Raw genomic sequence first — 5572 nt, 5'->3', positions numbered from 1 at the left:
ATGTTAGATATATTGTGTACCGTTAGTGTTAGATATATTGTGTACCGTAGTGTTAGGTATACTTTGTACCATAATGTTAGATATATTGTGTACCATAGTGTTAGATATATTGTGTACCGTAGTGTTAGGTATACTGTGTACCATAGTGTTAGGTATACTGTGTACCATAATGTTAGATATATTGTGTACCATAGTGTTAGATATATTGTGTACCATAGTGTTAGATATATTGTGTACCATAGTGTTACGTATACTGTGTACCATAATGTTATATATATTTTGTACCGTTATTGTTAGTATACCTAACACTATGGTACACAATATATCTAACTCTAACGGTACACATCATATCTAACATTATGGTACACAGTATACGTAACATTATGGTACACAGTATACGTAACACTATGGTACACAATATATCTAACACTATGGTACACAGTATACCTAACACTATGGTACACAATATATCTGTGTACCATAATGTTAGATATATTGTGTACCATAGTGTTAGATATATTGTGTACCATAGTGTTAGATATATTGTGTACCATAGTGTTACGTATACTTTGTACCATAATGTTAGATATATTGTGTACCGTTAGTGTTAGATATATTGTGTACGGTAGTGTTAGATATATTGTGTACCATAGTGTTACGTATACTGTGTACCATAATGTTAGATATATTGTGTACCGTTAGTGTTAGATATACTGTGTACCGTAGTGTTAGGTATACTGTGTACCATAATGTTAGATATATTGTGTACCATAGTGTTACGTATACTGTGTACCATAATGTTAGATATATTGTGTACCGTTAATGTTAGATATATTGTGTACCGTAGTGTTAGGTATACTGTGTACCATAATGTTAGATATATTGTGTACCATAGTGTTAGATTTATTGTGTACCATAGTGTTACGTATACTGTGTACCATAATGTTAGATATATTGTGTACCATTAATGTTAGATATATTGTGTACCGTAGTGTTAGGTATACTGTGTACCATAATGTTAGATATATTGTGTACCATAGTGTTAGATATATTGTGTACCATAGTGTTAGATATATTTTGTACATTGAAAGATTTTTTCAGGTGTATAAAATGTTTGAGTTTTCTGAAAATATGCAGTCAAACAACAACCTAGATTATTAATCTGATGGTTGAAAAGTCATGTAGTGCCATTTAACTTTATGGCATCTCATGGTAGTTATTAAGACTGAGTAACTAAGCTGTTGACTTTTCGGTGTCCATGTAATTAGGGCCACAGTGTCACTGATGTTTCAGCAGCTTTTAATTAATGGAAAACCTACATTACATCTGTTTCATGATCACTGTTTGATGTACCTTTTAATAGGTCCAGTTAAACTAGCCCTATTTATGGACACAGAGAAATATTTAATGATTTACTTCCCATGTACTTTTTCAGTCACAGACTTGTAACATACATCAACTTGATGCAACCTGGACACATCATCAGTGATGTTACCTGGGGTCACGGAGTGTTTCGGGTCTTTCGAACATCATACACTCTCACCCAGGCGACCCAGCTGGGGTTGATTGGGCCCCAGCTTGCGTCCAGGTAGCGCTACCCCACCCACGGCTCTCCTCTCCTTATCCACAGCCACCTTGAGGCAACTTCTGCTGCCTCAGTGACCTCCTTAATGGCCCTTCGCTTACTGGGCCCTGTGATGCCCAAGATGTTGTAGGCCCTGCAGAGAGACTGGCCAGCAAACCCTCTGCATCCCACCTCAATAGGCTCACACCGTGCTCGCCACCCGTTGTTCCGACACTCCTCCACTAATTCAGTGTATTTCGCCCTCTTCCTCTCGTTGGCCTCCTTGATACGGTCCTCCCAGGGTACAGTGAGTTCCAGGAGAACGATCTGCTTGGGGGTCTCTGAGATAAGTAGCATGTCAGGCTGCAGTGTTGTGGTGGCAACCGTTCCTGGGAATTTCAGTTGCTTCCCCAGGTCAACTTTCAACTCCCAGTCTTGTGCTGTTGTTAGCAGGCCAGATGAGGTGGCCCTAGCAGCTGATGATAGCTTCTCCCCAGCCCGGACGAAAGAAATTGTGTTCTTTACATGGCGGAGGCGCTTGCAGTGGCCAATTCCACAGCTGATGGTGTTTGCTATGGCCTTCAAGACTTGGTCATGGCGCTAGCGGTAGCGCCCCTCGCCCAGGGCTTTCGGACAGCAGCTGAGGATGTGTTCCTGGGTCCCCCTCTTCAGGCACAGGCTGCAGACTGGTGCCTCCACCAATCCCCAGCTGAACAGGTTGGATGGGCTCGGTAGTACACCGTAGACAGCCTGGATCAAGAATCGTATACGATGGGGCTCTGCTCTCCACAGTTCCGCCCATGAGACTTTGCGGTCCACTGCATTCTCCCATCTTGTCCAGGCTCCCTGCTGCTGCATTCCAACCATTCTGCTGGTGCGCTCCTCCTCTACTGTTGCCCGCACCTCTTGCTGCACCAGTACTCTCCTGTCCTTCCCCTGCGCCTTATCGTAGCGGGACGTTGTTCCGCTACCGAGGCCAGCTCTTCCATGGGTCACTGCTCCCACCAGTGCCTTGTGCCATATCCTTGCCTCAGCCACATCCACAGCCTCTGCTGCCCTTCACCTCCGCCCTGTCCTCACCTCGATCCCAGCCTGGGAGACCTTCGGGTCCTCTGACTCTCTGTATTGCAGCACCTCCCTGGCACGGCTCACCTTGAACTCCTCATTCAGGCTGCTGATCGGGAGCTTCAGCTTGTTGTTCTGTCCATACAGGGCGATGTTGCTCAGGCTCCGAGGTAGCCCCAGCCACTTCCGTAGAAACCTGCTGACTCTCCTCTCAAAGCCCTCGATGGTGGAGATTGGAACCTCATAGATCAGAAGGGGCCAGAGAATTCGTGGGAGGATGCCGTGTTGGTAAACCCAGGCCTTGAACTTACCAGGCAGGCCTGACTTGTCCACTGTGGCTAGCCAGGCTTCCAGCTCAAGGTTGGTTGCACGAATGGCTGCCGTGTCTCTCAGGCTGTGATCAAACACCTTCCCCAGGCTCTTTACTGGTTTCTCAGTGATTGATGGTATCTGGGTATTGCCAAGTGTGAAGCGGAACTCGTTGGTAACCTTTCCTTTCTTCAACACCAGGGATCTGGACTTTGCTGGCTTGAAGTATATGCGAGCCCAGGTGGTCATCTCTTCCAATCCCTTCAGGATCCACCTGCTCCCTGGGACGTCAGATCATCCATAAAGGCCCTAATGGGCGGCTGGCGGACACCGGACCTGGTGAGGGGACCTCTACACTGGACCTCTACAGCCTTCACCAGCATGTTCATGGCGAGTGCGAATAAGATCACTGAAATAGTACATCCAGTGATGATCCCCTTCTCAAGCCTGTGTCAGTCTGATGTTATAGGCCCGGCAGACACTCTCAGACTGAAACTATCGTAGTAGTCCAGAATGAGGTCTCTAAACTTGTCTGGGATGTAGTGCCGGCGCAGGGTCTCCTCAACCAGTTTGTGGGGTATGGACCCATAGGCGTTTGCAAGGTCCAACCACAGCACCACCAAATCCCCCTTATTCTCTCGGGCTTCCCTGATCAGCTGCGTGACCACTCCTGTGTGCTCCAGACACCCCGGCACCCTTGGGATCCCTCCTTTCTGGACCGGGGTGTCAATGTACAAGTTCCTCAGGAGGTAGTCGGTTAGGCGCCTAGCAACAATGCTGAAGAATATCTTTCCCTCAACACTGAGGAGCGAGATGATTCTGAACTGATCGATGGTCTTCGACTCTTCCTCCTTTAGAATCCACACCCCTTCTGCAAACCGCCACTGCTGAGCAACCTTTCCCCTCCTCCATATGACCTTCAGGATCTTCCAGAGCCTGTGGAGTAGCTTTGGGCAGTTCTTATAAACCCTGTAAGATACCCCACCTGGTCCTGGGGCTGAGCTTGCTCTGGCCTTCTTGACCACCTCCTGGATATCCTTCCAGCTGGGCTCCTTTCCGTCGAAGTCCAGAGTTGGTGCAGGTAGATCCGTCAGGTACTGGCAGTGGCCCAGGTCTTTCTCCCTGGATCTGTCACCAAATGTGTCACTGAGGTGGAAGTCGATCTCAGCTTTGGAACAGGTGAGCTGGCCACTCCGCTTTTTCCCAAGCAGTTGCTTCGTGAACCCAAAGGGATTCGCTATGAAGGCAGCCCGCCTCCTGGCCCTCTCTTTCCTTCTTCTCCTGTGCCACTCCGCTCTCCTCAGAGTCATGAGCTTCTTACAGAGGATATTGCGCAGCTCTGCTAGAGGTCCCCTCTCCTCCTCTTCTGCCTCCTTGAGCCTCCTCCTCAGACTCTTCAGCTCTTGCCTAAACTGGTGGATCTTGCTCGCCCTGTTGTTCATGGTATAGGGGAGGTTCCCTGCCCTCTTTTCCTCCCATCCAAATCTCTCAGCTGCTAGGCTGATAATGATAGTGGTCATTGTCTGGAGGCGTAGATCAGCGTCACCCTTGGCTGTTGCTTCCAAGATGGCATCGGCGTCTTCGTCAAACAGGAGCCACTCCTTTTCCTTGTTAGCTTGGGGCCATTTTACCCGACAGTGTTCTGATGTTCTGCGTGAGTTCGGGGCTTGCGTCACTTGGAGGTACTGGGTGCTGTGGTTTGGCTCCGGGCCTAGCTCCTCCTGCGTCTCACCAGGGATGTTCCCTGCGCGCTGTGTTACAGGCACCGTCCTTACGCATCTCATCTTGGCCTGGTGGATTTTCAGGCCCCGTGGGTTTTTGCACACTTTGCCACAAAAGCATTGTGCACTCGTCGTCATATTTCCATCACTGTAAGTCGGTGTCCTTTGGTCTGTCCGAGTGGGATCCTCATCCTCCCCCCCTCTCAGGGATCGCTGGGGGTATATCTCCATAGGTTGATCTGTAGCTTGTGAAGATGGGTTCTTCCTCTCAGAAGATGCAGGTCGGGCTGCTAACCCTCCCAGCCCCGTTGCCGTCTTTCCGGGCTGTCCGCTGTCTCTCCAGCTGCCACCACTCTATTCTCGGTTGTCAATCAGTCTATTCCTGATCGTCACTGGTTGTTCCAGTCAAAAGCTTGTAACATAAATGAACTTGATGCAACCTGGACACATCATCAGTGATGTTACCTGGGGTCATGGAGTGTTTCGGGTCTTTCGAACATCATACACTCTCACCCAGGCGACCCAGCTGGGGTTGATCGGGCCCCAGCTTGCGTCCAGGTAGCGCTACCCCACCCACGGCTCTCCTCTCCTTATCCACAGCCACCTTGAGGCAACTTCTGCTGCCTCAGTGACCTCCTTAATGGCCCTTCGCTTACTGGGCCCTGTGATGCCCAAGATGTTGTAGGCCCTGCAGAGAGACTGGCCAGCAAACCCTCTGCATCCCACCTCAAAAGGCTCACACCGTGCTCGCCACCCGTTGTTCCGACACTGCTCCACTAATTCAGTGTATTTCGCCCTCTTCCTCTCGTTGGCCTCCTTGATACGGTCCTCCCAGGGTACAGTGAGTTCCAGGAGAACGATCTGCTTGGAGGTCTCTGAGATAAGTAGCATGTCAGGCCGCAGTGTTGTGGTG

The 5572-nt window shown here is 49.1% G+C and overlaps 1 pseudogene; it reads right to left on the bottom strand.

The window, feature by feature from the left end:
* Nucleotides 1-1529: 1529 nt before the first annotated feature.
* On the bottom strand, nt 1530-4458 carry LOC134314404 (uncharacterized; annotated as a pseudogene).
* Between the last annotated feature and the right edge of the window lie 1114 nt (nt 4459-5572).

Source organism: Trichomycterus rosablanca, chromosome 5, assembly GCF_030014385.1.
Source record: "Trichomycterus rosablanca isolate fTriRos1 chromosome 5, fTriRos1.hap1, whole genome shotgun sequence".
Lineage (NCBI taxonomy): Eukaryota > Metazoa > Chordata > Actinopteri > Siluriformes > Trichomycteridae > Trichomycterus > Trichomycterus rosablanca.
The sequence above is the reverse complement of the archived record's forward strand: the minus strand, read 5'-3'. Positions and strand labels throughout refer to the sequence as shown.